A 19,605-nucleotide genomic window follows, 5' to 3' on the forward strand; every position below is an offset into this window, starting at 1 on the left:
TACTAAGACAGAAAACTTGGCATAATGTTAAAGTACAATGAACAAAGCAGCAGAAAACACTCCCACAGCATTAAACACTGGGAACAAAAACATACAGACAAGTGATAGATTGCTTGTGAAGCAGATTGCAATATTGTTTACAATTACTATCTCACCATTCTTTAAATTTTCTTTCTAACACTGCTTGCTGCTTGGCACTGAGTTTATAACAAACCCTTAAAGGTCAAATTTTACCAGAAAACCAAGTATTAAAGAAGTCTGCATATGTGTTAAATGCTTAACATTTCTGATCTACCTCTACTGATTAAGAGGAACCCACCACATGATTTTCTACCTATAATGCTGCTTTTATGATCTAGATTCAAATGCAGTTAATCTAAGGTAGATGCTATCTGTCTGATTCAGCAGGATCTGGGTGTAGGCATGATTGGTTAACTTTTCAACCTTTTTTTAAAGTCTTTGGGTAAGACAGTGCACATTTATCAAAAATCATCACACTTTTTTTTAAATTAAAGTTTTTATTGAAATTCAAGAAGCCTTAAGAAAGGCTTTCCATGGAATATTGTCTTTCATATATTGTCAGTTTGATACATGAGCTCTCTTTGTAATGTGAAAACAACTTACAAATATGCTCTCTGAGCTATCCTTGTGACTGAGACTCAAAGACAATATGTAAGCCTGATTTACAGTTCACAAATTAACGAAATTAGAGCCAATAGAAGGAAAAAAAAGTCATTTTATTCACTCAAACAGGATTCAGGAAGCAAAACCAAGGAAGAGAAATAAAAATCCCTCTCAAGTCTAATAATGCATAAAAAAAATTTATTAAAGCTGACCAATTAAGAACTTTTTAATATGTCAGCTAAGGTGAAGAATCTTGGATATCTAAAAATCTGTAAAATGATCTTCTAGGAGAGTTGTAATACAATGAGAAGCAGCTATGGCCGATAAGCTACTGAGTGAAATGTACAAAAATAAGTTATTTTGATTAAAAAAAAGAATGGCTTTGCAGTTACAGAAAGGGCTTTTGGACCACAAGTGATTTTGAAATTAATTATCTAAACTAGTTAAAGCAGGACATACAGAAGTAAAATGAAGAAACAGAAAAAATATGCATGATTTACAACACAATATTGCAGGATAATGATAAAAGGAATAAATGAAGAAAAAATTGTTGGAGTTGGGTTTTATTTTCAGTTTACAGTACATTGTAGTTTAACTTTTCTTTTTTTTTTTTTTAAAGCCTGAATGCCTTTTCCTAGTGTATCCCTAAAGTAGCATTCTATTTGAGTTGCTGATGAGTTGGTTTGTATCTGTCTGGCCTTATTAAGAAACAGTTCTCCTTTACTACATTGTCATATGATAACAGCCCATCTCTGTGGCGCAACCTTGAGAGAATTACATGACAGAAGAAAATAAGATACATGATATCACCTTGTCCAATATTTTTTGGAAGACGCTTTATAAGAATTTCAAATTTCTTCAAACTATTTTTTGCCCTCACCACTTAAGCAGCCACTTCAGAGTGCCTTTAGGAATACTCGCTATAATTTATGATCAGAAATTGAGCCACTCAGAAATTCTCTGGCAAAACAAGAGTCATACTAGAAAGAGCCATCAGCTGAATCTAACCTGATTTAATGAACCACCTTGGATGTAGCTTTCAAAGAACTGAGGTGAAATCTTGCCTGACTTCCCAGAAGGTGGCTGGAAGCCTCAAGTACTGACACACCTAAGGTTGGAGTAGCTAGCCATGAGTGGGAATTTTGGACATCCCCACTACTTAACCTGTACCCGTGCCAGATATCCCAATGCTTAATTATCTTGACTTTGGGCATCCGGAGGTCTGACAAGTCTGGGAGCCTCACACACCATGAGAAACCTGTTCTGGCTGCACAGCCTGCGCCATTGGAGGCTTCATTAACCAGGCCAAGGAGTTTCCCACATGCCGGTGATGTTCTCAGTATAGAGTTAAATACTGCGAAGAGCAGGCCTGACAAGCAGACTAATACTGGAAAGGGAATATCCTGCCTTGCCTCCTCTGCCTTCTTTACTGGATTTACATGGCAAGGTGGTAGCAGTGGGATAGGCTAGCAATCTGTTTTGACCCATGATGGTAACTGATAAATGATATCCCTGTCCTTATCTGGACCCACTAGATTCTTCTGTCTTATTTTCTATACTTCCTGTTGAAAAAGGGAAGTGAGAGAGCAGCTGGGTGGATATCCAGCAGGTAGATAAGGTCAACTCACCACACCTTCACTGTGTTTTTTCCCAGAAATCTATTTTTAAGAAGTGAAGGAGATAGTAAAGAACCACAATTCCAAGAAAGACTACAGAATCACTGAAATTATTCTTTTCTCCTCCTTCACAGCTAAACTTTACTAATTTCAATAATCTTTTTATGAAAAATGGTAACTTTATAATGGAAAGCATACATTTAACAGTCTTAGTAGTAGAAGTAGTACTACTTACATTTACTAAAAATAATTAATTTCTAACAAGTAAGAAGTGTTGACTGAAAGTTATTAAACAGGACCAATAACACAACAGAATAGTCTTTAACTATCAAATTGTCCTAGTTACTTTTTATAATATAAAATATAATTTCCTTTTGGAGAATCCACAAGGTGGCCACAGTTGCCTAGGAAACCCAGTTTCTAAAACATACATTAAAAAAAATAAATCATGAGGAACGTAACACAAATTATAATAAATAATGGCCAGTCTTCGTGAACGAAGATTTTGGGAAAGGTCTTTTACCTTTCAAGCCTGCGCAATGGATTTTTTAGGTGGGACACAGCATGCGCTGAACTGAGCCCACCCTTTAATCCTAAGGTTCATCTGCCGGGGCCAAGCGAGTTTGGACAATGGCAGTGAGGTCCTCAGGATGTAGGTTTGTTTAGAGTGACCTTCTCATAGATGGATGGCCTCACAGGGCTAACGAGCTCCATCTGCCCGGGGGACCTGGGTCGCAGCGGTGAGAGTGCCGCATCCTAACCACTAGGCCACCAGGGGTCCCAACACAAATTATATACCTAATGCAATACTTATTCATTTTGAAATAGACCCATATGACAATATCAAACCCAAGACTACTAAGTGTTCCTCTAACTCTGTTCTTAGATTTGGCCAGACTCAGATATCCAAATATGTTCAAGAGCCATAACTCACTTTGGTGCATAGATTGGATGCCAGCTTCTGGCACCCACTGACTGAGAAGCTCAGAGGCCTTGTGGACTGTGTGGGCATAATCATAGGATTGAAGCTTTACTCATGCCTGTTTAGGCTCTTGCATGTAAGTTTTATGCTAATATTTCAATTTAATATTCTGCACTTACATTTAAGTCACTCTTTATATTATGGGGTTCTTATTAGTTTTGTGCACATCTTGTATACTCCAACCACACAAACATAGCACAGCTACAGCAAATAAAAAAAGGTACATATAGTCCAAGTACAATACAACTTCAATACTGAGATAGAATAAAACAGGGTAAGATGTTTATTTTGAAAAAAACACTGTGAATATGGAAATACCAGTAAATAGGACTGAGCAGGCATCCTCCCTGGGCTTCCACTGCTGCTTTCCCAGATTTAAGGGGCTGTTGCTTTCCCAGATCTTCATCATTTGCCAAGATAACTGCAGGGGTTGCTGCCCCTCATACAAGACTGTTGAACTGAGACTATTTCATAAAGATTTTGAAAAAAAGTCACAAAACTGGTCTAGACCACCTTAACAGAGTTCAGCAAATAACTGGCTACATGCCTGTCAGCTGGCATTTTGGCAGTGAGCAGTGATTGGTGTAGCTGGGAAAGCAGTGTCCCAAATTGTACGAACTGCAGGAGTGCATGCAGTCGTTCCCCTGTTCTGCAGGATAAAATACACCTCCAGGATACACAAGCATATAGACTTTATGCAGGTGAAAGGCAAAAAAAAGAATAATGGCACGGAGCTTCAGTGAAGTGCATGGCCAGCAGGTACATCAGGCTGGGAGCAGGCATAGTTGCCCACTGCCATCTGCTTTCACTGGTGGGAGCACCAGTGGGGATGCTGCCATCTGTGTGCAGCCTGTGCAAACCAGGGCAGGGGAAGACCTGAAGCTAGGTGCTGCCCAGGTTTTAACATTACCTTTGGCCACCAGCTTGACCCCAACCTTGAAAAGCTAGTTTTATGGTAAAGTTCATTTACCATGAAGTGGTAAAGTCAGGAGAAAAATGCATTATGACAGTCTCAGTCAACTCCTTTTCCCCACAACCTCACAAACATCAATCTTCTTTCAAGTTTCCACACAGGACACTGCAGGATCTCCTCCATCTCCCAGCTGAGATGCATGCATAGCAATGATATCTGAACATAACTGTAAGAAGACTTTGATGAAAAATGCTCATGCTAATACTTAAAAGAGCCTTATTTTCCCCTCAGTTGTACTCATTTAGTCCTTACTGAAAACAGCAGCTTGTTAGTTTTACATGTCTCCTTTTGCCAGTTTCCTATGAGGACTGCAGCCATAGACCACTGCAATGCACTAACTACTCCCTATGGTTTGGCAGGGCAACTTCTAAGTTCAAAAGTAGCCTTTTCTTAAGTGACAATCTGGTTTAGTTCTCTGCTCTTTCTTTGCATCTTTCAGCATGCTTTCAGTTTTGTTCTTACATTATTCAAGCCTTTCATCTTGTATTTCCTTTTATTTTAAGCAAGCTAAGCAAAAAGCAACACAGATTTTTAAAAGGAGAATTTTTAAAACTGTCCTTTTCAAATTAGGAATAAGGATTTTGTTTGTCTACAGCAACCTAGTAATAATTTATTGGTGGATAAAAGATATAGGAAAGTTAGAGAACAATCATATTACACAAACCTTGGTCAAAATAATCTGAGAGATCCTTACCTGCCATTAGTCTTTCTGTAATGAGATAGCAATGCACTAGGTGAATAGTGTCATCTCCAAAATTAGCTCTGCACATGGTTTAAAGTAGGTAGATAAAGTTATAAAGTTATAATCTCATTGTTCAGTGGACACTATAGATTTTATTCTTTTACTATGTATGCAACCCAGGCAGATGGTTAATATCTTGAAACATGTCCCAAAGGAGAAAACAAATTAAAATTGTGAGAGTTAGAATTACAGTTCTGTGTCCCACAAGTAAAATTCTTATTTATTTAGGTTTTTCAAAATATATTTATTGTCTTTCATAAAAACTCGTAAGTAAAACCCAGACCTCAACAGACTCAAATGACCACACTGGGAAAATATGCAGATATTGCATGCAACAGTAATGTTAGAATTTGGGCTGAGTGTGGAAGAAGAATATAGAAAGGAGGCAGTAATAAGGAGATTGCCATAGTGATACGAAGAAAACACCAGCAGTCTCAACAGCCTGCTTCTTTTTAAGCTAGTGAAGGGGAGGTAAGGTTGGCTTTTGATTGTACTCCATGTTTTATGCTGTACAGGAGTTCACAAACATGGATTGAGAAAGATGATCCCTCGATTGTGATGGCTCTCAGATCTCTTGGGTACTTCACCCCACGACTTCGATTTCCCATCCCATATGCTCTATTGACAACAGATCCCAAATTTGTTGAACAAAGTTATGTTATACAATGGATACATACAGCTACCATCTTCACCCTAAAGGCTCAAATAGTCTCTAGGATGGCCTGAGTCCAAACAAAGAAGTAACCTTAGTATGAACATCCTAAGATGGTTGTAGCAGCCTCTGTGAACCGAAGAGGGCAGGTGCTGGTCTGAAACATTTGTAACAGCTTATTATAATGAAGGCATATACTTCAGCCACCCATATTTGGTCACATTTCTAAAGATATTTCTTCCACATGAAGTAATATGCCATGAATTCAAATTCTGCAACCCCTTTTTTCATTTCCTCCCATCTATAACATCTGTGTATTTAGTTTCAAACAACTGTCCTGCATGTATGAAATTATTTTAATCAATAGTAAGATGCTGACAACACTGATTCAACCAATATAACATAGGGCAAAGAACTCTTGTTACAATTTAATGTTGCCAATGCGGAAGTCTGTGCTGTCAACTGACTGCTAAAAAGCACCAGGGGAAAACCAATTTTTAAGTAGCTCCACAGCTGAAGGACTTTGCAGCTGCTTGTTCTATGTTCCCTTCCAGGGAAGGATATTCACATTAATGAGAAATTTGTTTATATCCTGACAGTCTCATGGACACATTTGAAAAGTAGACATCTCATGGTCAGTAGGGTGAATTGTTATACCACAATTCATTAAAAGACATAGCTGCCTCTAATACTTAGCAGAAACAAAACAAACAAACACCCACCCCCTAACAAGCAAGTAAAAAAAAATCAACCTCCCCCAAACAATAAATCTGTATCTTATAAGCAGTTTCAGAGGGTGAAAAGTCTAGCATATTCTGTCACGAGATGTGATCAAAATTATTAAAATACCCTAACCTAATGCCTGTCACCTAGATAGTATGTGCAAGGTTTTAGCCTTTCACACCAACTTCCATCACATTTTACTTTGCACTTAGAAAACTACAAACACATACAGTTATTTTGGCTGAGGGTGCCTTTCTATACTACTGCAATTGAATAACTTCAAACTACATTGCTCATTTAACTTCTGGGAGATAAAAACATCTTTCTTCATCTAACTTGCTTCCTGTGAACTCCCTCAGGAATGGAATGATTGATATTAGAGGTAGGTATATAAGCTACAACCCTTGAATCTAAGGTGAGTTTCTTCAGTGTCTGGAATACAATATGTTTCTAAACAATAGGACAGTGTTTCATTACAAAAGGCAATGGCTATTTTGGCCAGAAGCTATATCAGTTGCTCACTATTTGGTTTTGTGAATCACTGAAGAGTGTGAGTTAAACCGAAAGGTTTTAGGCTAAGGTTCCCTTAGGATGTCCAGAACGCTGAACAGTGCCTGTGAAAGCTTCACAAATGCCTATAATGAATGTCAGCCTCCTGTAGCAATTGGGAAGTTCTGAATTTTCAAAGCCTCTCTCCTCGATCATTGGAGTAGATTAGCACCACCGGAAGCATCTAGAATTGGGTTTGGCACATTCCTAGGCAGCTAAAATGAAGATCACTTTGTCTTATATTCTCTCAGCAGCATTTAATTACAAGCCTTTTCATCCAAGCAAATTTATCATAAAACCCAAAGAAAACTGAGAGGAAACATGAGGGGAACAAAAAATCAAAAAAGTTGAGATTACTAAAACACCTAGCATAACACTGTGTCTCTGACACTGACATATAATAAATAATGGCCAGTCTTCGCGAACGAAGATCTGGGGAAAGGTCTTTTACCTTTCCAGCCTGCGCAATGGATTTTTTTAGGTGAGACACAGCCTGCGCTGAACTGAGCCCACCCTTTAATCCTAAGGTTCATCTGCCGGGGCCAAGCAAGCTTGGACAATGGCAGTGAGGTCCTCAGGACGTAGGTTTGTTTAGCGTGACCTTCTCATAGATGGATGGCCTCACAGGGCTAACGGGTTCCATCTGCCCGGGAGACCGAGGAATCGAACCCGGGTCGCAGCAGTGAGAGTCCTGCATGCTAACCACTAGGCCACCAGGAGTCTCTGACACTGACAACTGGAGGAGCTATTTAGTCTTACTGTCTTCCTTTCTCCCATCCACTTCAGTTTATTCCCTGAATAATCCTCAGCATTGACCATCACAGAACTAGGGATGCTAGAGTGTATTTCTGTCTATTCCCTTTAGTATCTATGGGCCTAATGCCTATGAATTTGTTGGTTTCCTGGTTTTTGGGTATTTTCTCTTTAATAATTTTATATTATATGCGTTCACAAGCTCTTATGGCAAAAAAAAAATAATCCACATTTTTATTTCTATTGGAAAGTACTTTTCACCTGTTTTAAGTCACAGAGCTTCAGTACTAGCCCTGTGTTAAAACCTCACTCATGTTTTCCACTAGTCTTGTGCTCGAAATGAGTAATCCTTGTGATGCTAGAGCTCAAAGACAGCTGCTTCCCCTTCATCAATTTAGTGGCCCCTCTCTGCTCCTCTACTAGCCTTCCTAGGGTATGGAAACTGGACCTGCACACAACTGTCAAGATTTGGGCACATCATTGTTGCACACCACAGAAAAACATGGAGCAGATGCTCTGTCTTGTTCTCAACACCCTTCCTGATGATGCCAAACATTTTAACAACTTTTTTGACTGGTGCTGCTACAAACAAAGCTGATGATATTAGGGAATTGTTGATGATGACTCCAGGACCTTTACAAGTACAGCACTGTCAAAATCCTAGTTGAACTCTCCCAGGGTGACATACATGAGGTAGTTTTTGTTTGTAGTAGTCTGTAAGTAGAATTGCAGTCTGTGTTCACTTTGGCTCTGGTTTCCCTTGCCAGATGAACGAATTCAAATGAAAATGTGATGCCTGACACAGCAATGTTGTCAGGAAAGACAGTTGCAGTGCCACCTGCCTTTGTGTCCTGCTAGAATTAGCAACATACACCATACAGGTATTGCAGAAAGATGAGACACAGTACTTCAGGACTGGCAGTGTCAGGCAGACAGGTCTTGATGATGCAGGTTTAAGAGTCAATGATAGACCTTTCATAAACTGTTATCAGCTTTGAATTACTGAGAACAGCTAATACATTAATATATCACATATATATTGTAATAGTTTTCAAGTTACCATCTGTAGAGATTGAAGATATAATGCTATTTCAATTTCAATATTGTAAAATTTTTCAGTGTTTTATTTTGAAATACATTAGGCTTAAAATTTCTCTCTTCTGATTGTCAGTTGGGCTGACTGAGTATTCACCTTGGATCACACTAAAATGTCAATAACATGGTATTTTCCCTCCAATACCATTTAGCTCCACCTCCTTGCTTGCTGTTAATCCTTTTTCATCATTAGGAACAGAATCCCAAGGAAGGTTAATTCCTTTTACTAGAGTGAAAAAAATACTACCTTTTTGAAAGGTCACTGTTTATAGCATTATTATAACTTCTTACAATCTAATCACTGAATAGCAAACTAAACCCATCTAAAAGAAAATCTGATTCAAGGTATTTATACGGTGTGCATTACCAAAGCATTCAATAATTTAACCGTTTCCAGAATGGCTGAACTCATAAGAGTCACATCATCATTACAGCAATTACCAGAGGATTATCTACCCCCTACCCGAGGCTCATCAAAAAGTACTATGAGGTTGAAAAAGCAATCCAACAGCTGAGCTGAATTAAGAAAGGTGGTCTCTGTAAGATATGTTAAGATGCTCAGATGCATCGGCCACAGGAAAAAAGCTGATAACGAGGAGTAGGAGCGAATTCTAAGTTGAAATGAACAGAACAGAAACCTCTAGGTAGTGCAGATGGGTCTTCGGCAGGAGAACCAAGGTTTCGAGAAAGTATTGACTTGTTTTTGCATAGCCATGTGAAAAAGCTGAAGCCCAGGGAAAAAGTGTCTGGGCATGGTGCCATGTCTTCTTGAGCTCAGGGGGCAGGCTGCCAGCCTATACTTCTAAGTCACAATACACTTCTCTTGACAGCATCTCTGTGAAAATGGAGTATTATTAATTCTCTCATTTTAAGAAGGCTCAATCTTACTCTCCTCAGGGTTTAAGGAAAGGCTGCAGGGAAATATGATTAGGATCTTATATTTTATTCAGTTCTGAATAAAATTTCCTATTTAAACTAGGTTTCCCAGGATGTAAGATCTGCAGGGGTTCATGGGGAGCTTGGTTTTGGTGGAAGAAAGGGAAGATGGAGGAAGAAATCTCCTGAGTGTTTTTTCATTCAATCCTCAGAGAGAAAAACTGGCATTGATTTTGGTTTGTCTATTGGGGAAAAAAATAATTGTTGTGTTCTACTACATTATTTCAGCTTCAGAACTAAGTTGCCCCCCTTCTTTATCTATAAATACCTATCCTTTGATTTTTCTCAATATCAACAGTTTGTGCAGAAAAAAATCAACTCAATGCCTTAAGAAAACAGAATGACAAGGGAGAATTTAAAAATGCACATATATAAAGAATGTTTTACAGAATAAAACAATGTTATTTTTCACCATCAACAAGAACAGAAAAGTATCTTGCAAAGGAATTTTATCCTTCTCCTACCTCCAGAGCAACACAAAGCACTGATGAATATCCTTAGTGGGTACTTGATCTCTGCAGCTGCCCTGCTGCGGTATTGACACTTCCTTAGAGAAGCATTTCCTCCCCAGATGCACTGATCAACTTACATAGCGGCTGATTCAGCTGTCCCAATTTCTGAACTACATTCTGAATATCTGTCACAATAGTCAGAAGTAACTTTTTTGCTTTATCCATAGCTAAAATAAATAGGACCAGGGATCACAGAATCACAGAATTGTGTAACCGTTTAGGTTGGAAGGGACCTTTAGAGATCACCGAGAGCAATCTCACTGACATAGGAAGGGACATTTTTCACTAGCTAAGATTGCTCAAAGCCTCATCCAACCAGATTTTGAACAGGTCAAGGGATGAGGTATCCATAATTTCTATGGGTAACCTGTTCCACTGTCTCACCACCTTCACTGTAAAAAATGTTCTCCTTCTATCCAATCAAAATCAAGCCTCTTTCAGTTTAAGCCATTCCCCCTTGTCCCATCACTCCAGGCCCTGGTAAAAAGTCTCTCTTGTAGGCCCCTTTTGGTCCTGGAAGGCTGCTAGAAGATCTCTCTGGAGACTTCTCCAGGCTGAATAACCCCAATTCAGCCTGCTCTCACAGGAGAGGTGTTCCATTCCTCTGATCATTTTTGTAGCCCTCCTCTAGACTATTGAAACAAACCCAAGTTTGTTTAGTACTGGGGACCCCCAAGCCAGATGCAGTACTCCAGTTGGGATCTCATGAGAGCAAAACAAAGGGAGAGAATCACCTCCCTTGACCTGCTGGTCACGTTTTTTTTATGCAGTCCAGGATACAAATGGCTTCCTGAGCTGCAAGTGCATATTGCTGGCTCATGTCTTAAGTGTTAGGAAGAATGCACAGAATGTGAAGAAGTTTGTGCTGTTTTAAAAACAATAGCAACAATAATTTCCATAAATACTCTAGTATGAAATGATTCTGGGTTTCTAAATCCTATTTAGGTGCAAAACCAATGAACTATATTGCTTTCAGCTGCAACTAAAAGAATTATAACATACTCAGAATTAACTTAAATGCTAAAAGTATCCACAACTTGTCCCAACAGTCAAGTGCATATGTCAATGAACAGCTACGGACACCTCAGTTAACCTAAGGTTTAACTGAAGTACTAGATGCTACAGTGAAACATTCAACTGAATAAATTTACTGTGAAGTTTTATTTTCCAGACATTTACAGCTCAGTTAAAAACTTTATCCAAATAAAACCATGTATAAGTTGTAAATTCAGAAGTTACGTTAGAGAGGAAGCAGTCAGAGGTTTCTCTGATAGAGGGAAGTAACCCTATCAATTCTGCTTAATCCTACAAAGAAAACTACGTAATGCAATTAAAAGAAACACCAACTTACTTATTAGTAAATGCCTCTAAAAAGTATATACATATTCTGTGGTGACAATAAGTTCTCACCAATAATCTACACTACAAGCTATTGTAGTGTAGACCTATTGAATAGAATACATTTCAACTGACACAGCTATGTTCACAGCCTGGAGTGTAAATATTTGTAAATATTAGGGCCTACATATGACACCCCAAATCTCACAGGAAAAACTCTATTCACATACAGACACTTAATTTACATGGTAGTCTCCAAGTCCTGTATGATTTTTACTAGAGAGAGAGAGAGATTCAACCAAGCAATAATGTGGAACATGAAAGGTTTTACGAGTTACAACAATAGCTCATAGCACTTTAATAACAAGAAGTCTGCTATAGCTAATAGAAATAGTAAAGGGAATATATAATCAGCATTTAATTAAAGCACTTGAAGTTCATACAGGATTAGAGTCAAGAGTCCTGATTTGGCAAAATCACATCCTCAGATCTTTCTAATGCCACATAATCCAGGTCACACCTACCACATCATTCACCAAGAACACAGAACACCCTAATGCCCAATTCAGTGAAGACTCAAGAAGGCTGGGAAACTAGACCAAATATCAGCTTCTCCCTCCTGAAGCTCTCTCTGGAACCTCTCCATCTAGATCCCTGTGCACTCTTAAAAAGTATTGTACTCATACTACAATACTCATAAAAGGTATTGTAGCATCTGTTCTCATCAGCCTTGAAAGGAAACTGTGACTTTCCCACAGATAACCAGGCACTAAATGTTTATGTAGAAGGGAAGAAAGTTAAAACCTCAGCTTAACTGCTAACTATAGGCATTGCAAATGCATAAGAAGATACCCTCAAAGAACACAAATTTTGATTCAATGTTTTTGGTTATTGTAACAGTGAATATGGGGACCAATTTATTTATCTTCTGCTTTTTGATCCATTGGAGTCCACTCCCCTACATAGAATCACAGAATAGTTTGGGTTGGAAGGGACCTTTAAAGATCAACTAGTCTAATCCCTGTGCAATGAGCAGGGACATTTTCACCTGCATCAAGTTGCTCAGAGCCCCATCCAACCTAACCTTGAATGCTTCCAGGGACAGGGCATCTACCACCTCTCTGAGCAACCTGGTCTAATGTTTTACCACCATCATTGTAAAAAATCTCTTCCTTGTATGTAACTGAAATAAACTCTTTTAAGTTTAAAACCATTACCCCTTGTCCTATTCACTACACACCCTGATAAGAAGTTTGTCCCCATCTTTCACATAAGCCCCCTTTAAGTGGTGAAAGGCTTCTATAAGGTTTCCCTGGAGCCTTGTCTTCTCCAGGTTCAGCAATGCCAACTCTTTCAGCTTTTCCTCATAGGAGAGGTGTTCCAATATGTTTGCAATACATGATGTTCCCTACAATAGGCATAAAAAATAATTTGGTGCATTTGAATATAAAGAGTAAATACCAAAAACACAGGTACTGACAGGTCAGAAAATTGGTGCCTCTTTGGGAACTTATGCACTCAAGACATTATTAATGCAGCTCAATTCATAAACTATGAGCAGATGAGCTGACCGTCTTCATGTCACCTGATTCTTAAAAGACAGGTCAAGACAACTCCTGTAGGTCCTCTAGTCTCAACAAATAGGGAACCAGGACTGCAGGATGCACCATCGCATCTCATGGATTGTAGACAGAAACACCAAGTAGTGGCACAACTGCCACAATTCAGTCACAGGATCAGTGATTCTGTGCTTTGATTCTCTTTTAACTGCTAGGGAAGGAGGCAAACTTGTTACTATTTCTGTGCTCTCATTTCCACTACTTAACCTTTTGCTTTATTCATTTTACAGTAGTGCAGCACAAAAAGATAATTATTTAGTTGGAACATCTAGCTAATAGACAGTGTATTGGCACAAAGGCTTTCAGAATAGAGTTATATCAATTAAGTAAATCTACAGCTAATATGATCCCACAAGAAACAGACAGTAACTGCAGGCAGTGCAGCTTGCCTGAGAGCTTATGAAAATATAGCCTTAACCAAACAGATGCATGGAAGAATGACAGAGGAAACCAGGCATCCCAAAGAGGACTGATGGTAGGCCTTAGAAACCACTGGCAATTATGCAGGAAAGAGTGGTGGGTGGCACCCAGGGCTGCCCTAAGTGATTTACCAAATGAATGGCTACATATTCCTGAAACATACAGACAAGCTGCCAAGGCAACTTTTATGCTCAAGGAAGAGCCATATGTCCCCAAAGAGCTGAGAAGAGACTGTCACCAACCCCAAAGAAGGTACAAAGGGCATTCATTAGTAACTAAGGACTCTCCCAGAATTTCTCAGTGGATACCAGAAAACACATTCTCCAGGTAAAGCCAAAAAAGCTTTTCAGACTTTCCTGGACTCCTTCTGACTTCTGCCCTGTGCCGCTTGTCCACACTAGACAGCTCTGACCAGATGACAAGTGACTAGATGGCTCCATGAAAAAGAATGTTGGAGACTGGGCACAGGTATGCTTCTCATCCATGGTCCCAGGTGGGTATCCCATCCTGCACTTTGAAGTAAATTGAAAATTGCCTTCACCTGAGTATCTTCTTTAATCTCAAAAAGCTGCTCTTGAAACTTCCTAACAATAAAAAGTCAGCTGAGGTGCTCAAATGAGATAATTTATATTAAAATATTCCTAAAGAGATGAATTCACACTTCTAAGAAAGGAAAAAGTGAAACCAAAGAACAAGGAAAATTTACCTCAGTTACTTAAAAAGGAGCAAGCCAGTTTCTCAGTAAAAACTAATCCAAAGGATATCGGCACATGTGAGCACTGGTAGTTTTTGTATGAGTCTCCATATCCGATGCACAGAAGCAGTCTACCAGACTGGAAAAACACCAAACAAGGGAAAAAAACAAAAGACCGAGACTTTCGTAAGAGGTCGCTGACCCAAACCTGAAGAAATTGGAAAAAAAAAAAAGAAAACGTCACATGAAGATGGAAAAGGGTAACTCAGGGTAAATACAAAGTTACAGCAGACTGTTATAATTCTAGAGGTCAAGGGGCTGAAATCAAAGGCTGAGACAACACTCTTTCTGTGAAAAAAATCTCATGGTCAGACTCTATCTTTCCCTCCCTTCTCTGTACATCAAAGAAAAAAAAACAAAATCCACTGAAAATACACTAACTGCATAAGAAACAATGACTTGCACATAAATAAGGACTTTTAGCAAGTGTGATGTTGCCTTTTGGCACAGAACAAAGTGGTTTTGTTACTACTCAAGGCTACATATCCAGTGAGGTTACAATCCTTTGAAAATATTTTGCCTTATACAACTATATTATTTAGAGGAATTAGTGCTTGATAACATTCTACTTTCACTGAATATGCTCCCACCTTTTACCACCCCTGTGCTGAGGTAAACTGTGGGTGCTGTGGAAGGAGCTAGGCTCTCCCTGCTGCTCCCAATGCCTTGTTGCTGGCATGTGGGATTGTGTGAAGAAAGGTAAGACCAACCTCATAAGCACATCAGTGCTGAATTCTGTATAAGAAAAAGCAAAGAGAAATTTACTCAAAATGCCACTTCCATCCTGTTGAATATTGCAATGTATACAGATCAGAAAGTGGAGTGTAGATGCAGTTAGCTACTGAGGTAAAAACAGCTTTTCTTTTTTCCCCTATGCATTCAGTATGCCCATAGCTGTCCTTTTATTGGAAGGACTGGCATGAAGATAATTTACAACGCAGGGCATCACACATCCAAAAATGGTCCAGAGAAAAGAAAATTTCCAGCACCATATGGTGTTCAGCCCCACTGCTTACCTAAAGCAGATGCCTGGATGCATTTCTCCTAAACTGCATCCTTTTGGTTTTGTGTGTGCTATTCCAGGTATACCCTGTAACCGTGAGCACTGCCAGCAAAGGGACACGGATGCTGCTGAGGAAGCATACGGCACTCATCACATTAGAGAGCACCTAGGATACTACAAGACTGGATACATGCTTCTGTCAAAATGAACCCTTGACACCATCTGCTTCAGAGGGCAGGAAGAGGAGGTACCACTAGTTTGGTATAGTTTTTTCCACTCACAGATGGGGACAGAAAGCTATCTTGGCTTGGATACTCGGTAAAGCTAAGCTAAGTAATTTCATTTTACAGGAGATAAAAAAGCTGAGGTGAAGCAATATGCATTGCTGAGAACAGAAACCCACTTGATCTGGAGAGGTTCTTCTGGCCTTCTGTAGAGATACTTCTTCCTTCACTGTCCTAAAGACTTGTTTCTTAGCCACTTCTGTCTGGTTAAGAACTCAGGCTTTAAAAAAATCTTCCAAGAATTTTGCAAGTGAACCACTTTTCTGCAGTGCCACAGGGGTTGTGCACACACAAGGCCACTTACCCAGCATTGCTGATAAGCAGACTTTCAATCAGACACCCTTTGGAACAGATGTTCCTTTGTTTTCAAAGCAGCAAGAATTCTTCTGCACTTTTGGCACCATATGCACCAAAAGTGAGAAAATCAAAGCAGTAAGTGGAAAACCGAGCCTCTTCTGAAAGCACTTTCCCTTGAAGAGAACATTTCTACTATTTCAGGTGTGTGTCTGTTCTCATCCAGGCCAGCCTGGCAATGGGTGTAGCTCAAGGAGAGCTCACCAGTGGGCTAGGCCATGCCAGGGGCAGAAGCTGCAACAGTGACACCTCTGCCTCTGCAAAGTCCCTGCTGGGTGTTATGGGGCAGCCAGTCTTGTATGCTGTGCACAGCTAAAATGGTCAGTGACAAATGAAGAAAGACAGTTCATGTGCATATGGTGTACAACAAAAACTAGATCTTGGCCTATATAATTTCCTTTTGCATCTGTTTAACTTGGATCTATCTAGGTTTGATCAGCTAATCTGGGGATTTTGTTTGCATCTGAAAACAACAGAAATGAACAATCTCTTGAGATGCAGCTGCTCATCAGCACATGTACTGCATTTAGGAACATTATTTTGTCAGAGCTTAACTTGCAGAGAAATGCAGGAAAACGTGATTGAAGGACTTCAAAAATGTTGCATCACAGAACAGCTTTATTCCTACTCTTAAAACTCCAAATCACAAAAGCTTCAGTGTTCTGTCAACACTCTCTCTGTGTTTGCCTTATCATTCCATCCCAATGCAAAAAGCATTGGTCAGCAGCTTCTTTGCCAATAATTTGGCAAATGTTGTTCTCTAAAAACTAAGTCAAAAGGGTAAATGCAAACAAATATTGGTTTCCGTTCTGTAAATAAACTGAGCTATTCAGTTCTGCTTTGAACTAAAGAAACCCACAGCAGCAGCAAACCCAAATAGCTCTTATGTGACAGAGTACGGCTTCAGACAAACTACATTCTTCATTTTATTAACTGTAATTGATAAGACTATTCTGACATCTTAAAAAATAAAATTAAATTGAATTTAATGCTGTTTAATTTAGCATTGTTACATACATATTTTTGTTTGTGAACAAATAAAAAGGGCTTGGATGTGGAGATACACTCATAGGGGGAGATACAGATGAAACAGAAAAGCACATGTAAGATGTCAGATTTTTTTTTAAGCTATAGATAAGCAGCAAGTTTAGACTGAATTAACAGCATACAAACGACAAGCAGTAAACCTCACAGAAGCATACTTCCTGCACAAAACTAGTATATTCTAAGAATAGATTTCTTTATGTCTTAAGCAAATATCAATTTGTAACATTAATAATTCACATATAACAAAATAACATTCTATTCCTCAGCAGCAGGATCTTTCCCAGGACTAAAACATTTATCATTATTTGATCATCCAACTGAACCAAGATGAATTAGCAAAATAGAAATCCTAATTAGAAACATGCCTGATATGTATTTTATTTTCCATAGATATGTATTTTATTTTCCAGAAATATACTGCTGATAGCACATTTTAGTGTAATTGTTCTTCTCACAGAAAGTTTTAAAATAAATGGAAAAAAAATCCCAAAAGATATTCTTCCTAAGACATTCCAAGCACTGGTCACATAAATCACAAAACGGGGCAATGAAGGACGATCAATATTTGTGCAATCCATTTATAAGTACAGATATCTGTCTTTTGTTATATCAATGTGCTATCCAAAACACAGTGTTTCTAGGACATATCTGTGGCTTCTATCACTATACTACACATTTAGAAATAAAGAACAAGTTTAAGCCTGATGTATGTAAAAACATGCTTTCAAATACAACTTCTACAATATTAGCCACCAGCTGGTAACAAAACTTATAGTAAAGTGAATTTATCATACCTATATTTTATATGACTACCAATTATTTTATTTTAAAAAATATTATGTACTTTTTATATTTAGCTATATTCATTATTAAAGGATTAAATGCCTTATATATGCTGAAACACATACATAGCATCAGATGAAAAATACATAAGAGTTTATGGTGAAGAAAATACCTACAAGATTTCAATCTCTTAAAAAAGTCATTACAATGAATTATTGAAAATGTGAAAATAAATAGATATTCCTACCACAAATTTTATCTTGACCAATTTCGCTCCCACATATTCCTGTTTGCCACTGAATCAATTTCACACTTACTCACCTCCCTGTCTCTGTGATGTGGTTTATTCATTGGTTTGATATTGCCATAGCAACTCTGCAACATGGAAACATGTTAGCCAAGCAATGCCGCTCACCTCACACTAGATAGTGAATAGCTGCCTGGTGCATATAACATATTTTAATGTATATTGATCTGTGCTTCTTACTATTAAGCTACTGGTTTAACATCACTATTTTTAACTCTGTATATAGCAATCTTTCAGCATGACCTTCGCAGTATTTATTTGTAGTGGTCTTGGCTTGATTACAAAAATTACCTACTACCTCAAATTTAAAGCTAGAACATATTTTGACTATAAGTCCAACTACTGCCTTTGGACACACTTGAACAACCAGAAAAATAAACAGTACTACTCTCAATGCCAAAATTCAGGGCTTCCCCAGCATTCCTGCATTTTTGCCTCCTGTAAGCAAGCATATGCAAATCACAAATCAGACCATGCTAGCATGGGAGTGCACACATGCTCAGTTTAAGGAGCTTTCCCATCAGATCATGTGGCCTGGAGAGAGCAGAGACCCTCTCCCCCCCCACCATGCCTCCCTAGGAAACAAGCAAACTGGCTGGTGGCTAGTAAGTGAGAGGGATGGTGCTTTGTCTCCAGAAGGGATGCAGAGCTGAGCCTGTCAGAAGGCAGGCAGTGATGCTCCCGCAGCTTCTGCTTCCACAACCTTCTCACAATCAGTGGGGACTTGCAGCATATTCTGAATTACTAAATGGAGGCAGTATGTCTCCTCAGTTTGTATAAAATGAAACTCGAAGCAAAACAACACATGAGAACAAAAGCAGGATCTCTGGTGCAGCAAGCAACAGAGTCTTTAAAGCTAGAAAGTCTATCACATCAATACTATGCAAATCAGGGCATCCCCAAACGCAGATTTGGATCATAGTGAGGAGACTAGGCAACCATCCAGGGCAATAGTATGAGTGGGAGCTGAAACTGTCTCATTGAATGAGTCTTTATCTTCGCAAGTTGGCAACTGCTTCACAACTGTGCTTACTCACAGAGGAAACACTTCTGTTGGAACTAGGTTGCACCACAGCTTGACCTAAATGTTTTTTAAGAAGAGAAGTTTATTTGCCCTCAGACACTCGGACAAGCCCCATAAAACACCGAGGTTCTGACCACACTTAACACAGAAAAGCAGCATGGAGACTAGTAATACCTTTGGACTCAACACATCTCTGAATGCAGTAACATACCAGGACACTTCCTTCTACCTACCTAATAACATCACCACTGTTTCAGATCTCACTGTGCCTAAGCTCAAAGGTTAAACACTGCTTTAGCAGCCTTAGGCTAAGTGTAAAACACATCTGTGAAACAGTATGAGCTTTACAGCTGAAATTCAAGTTACTGCCACCTCACCATAACACACTAAGGTTTGTGATCTGAGATGTACCACGTCATCTCTGCATGGACTTGCAACAAAGGGCTATAATTTCTTTCCCCTTCAGGTCTGAAACCAGCATTTTGGAGATTTTTTAATCTCATATCAAGGAAAAG

General features: G+C 38.9%; 1 protein-coding gene across 3 annotated transcripts in view; it reads right to left on the bottom strand.

Moving 5' to 3' along the window:
- Positions 1-19,605, bottom strand: part of MYO16 (myosin XVI) — a 360,734-nt gene that overhangs the window by 309,225 nt on the left and 31,904 nt on the right. The window contains exon 1 of one of the 3 annotated variants that reach the window (XM_027675111.1): positions 18,007-18,048. The exons of the other annotated variants lie outside the window; for them this stretch is intronic. The gene's annotated coding sequence lies outside the window, so the exon portion shown is untranslated. Of the gene's footprint in view, positions 1-18,006; positions 18,049-19,605 lie in introns of those variants that run through there. 3 annotated transcript variants of the gene reach the window in all.

The sequence above is a fragment of the Neopelma chrysocephalum genome, unplaced genomic scaffold, assembly GCF_003984885.1.
Source record: "Neopelma chrysocephalum unplaced genomic scaffold, ASM398488v2 Primary Assembly neopelma1_25, whole genome shotgun sequence".
NCBI classification, from domain to species: Eukaryota; Metazoa; Chordata; class Aves; order Passeriformes; family Pipridae; genus Neopelma; species Neopelma chrysocephalum.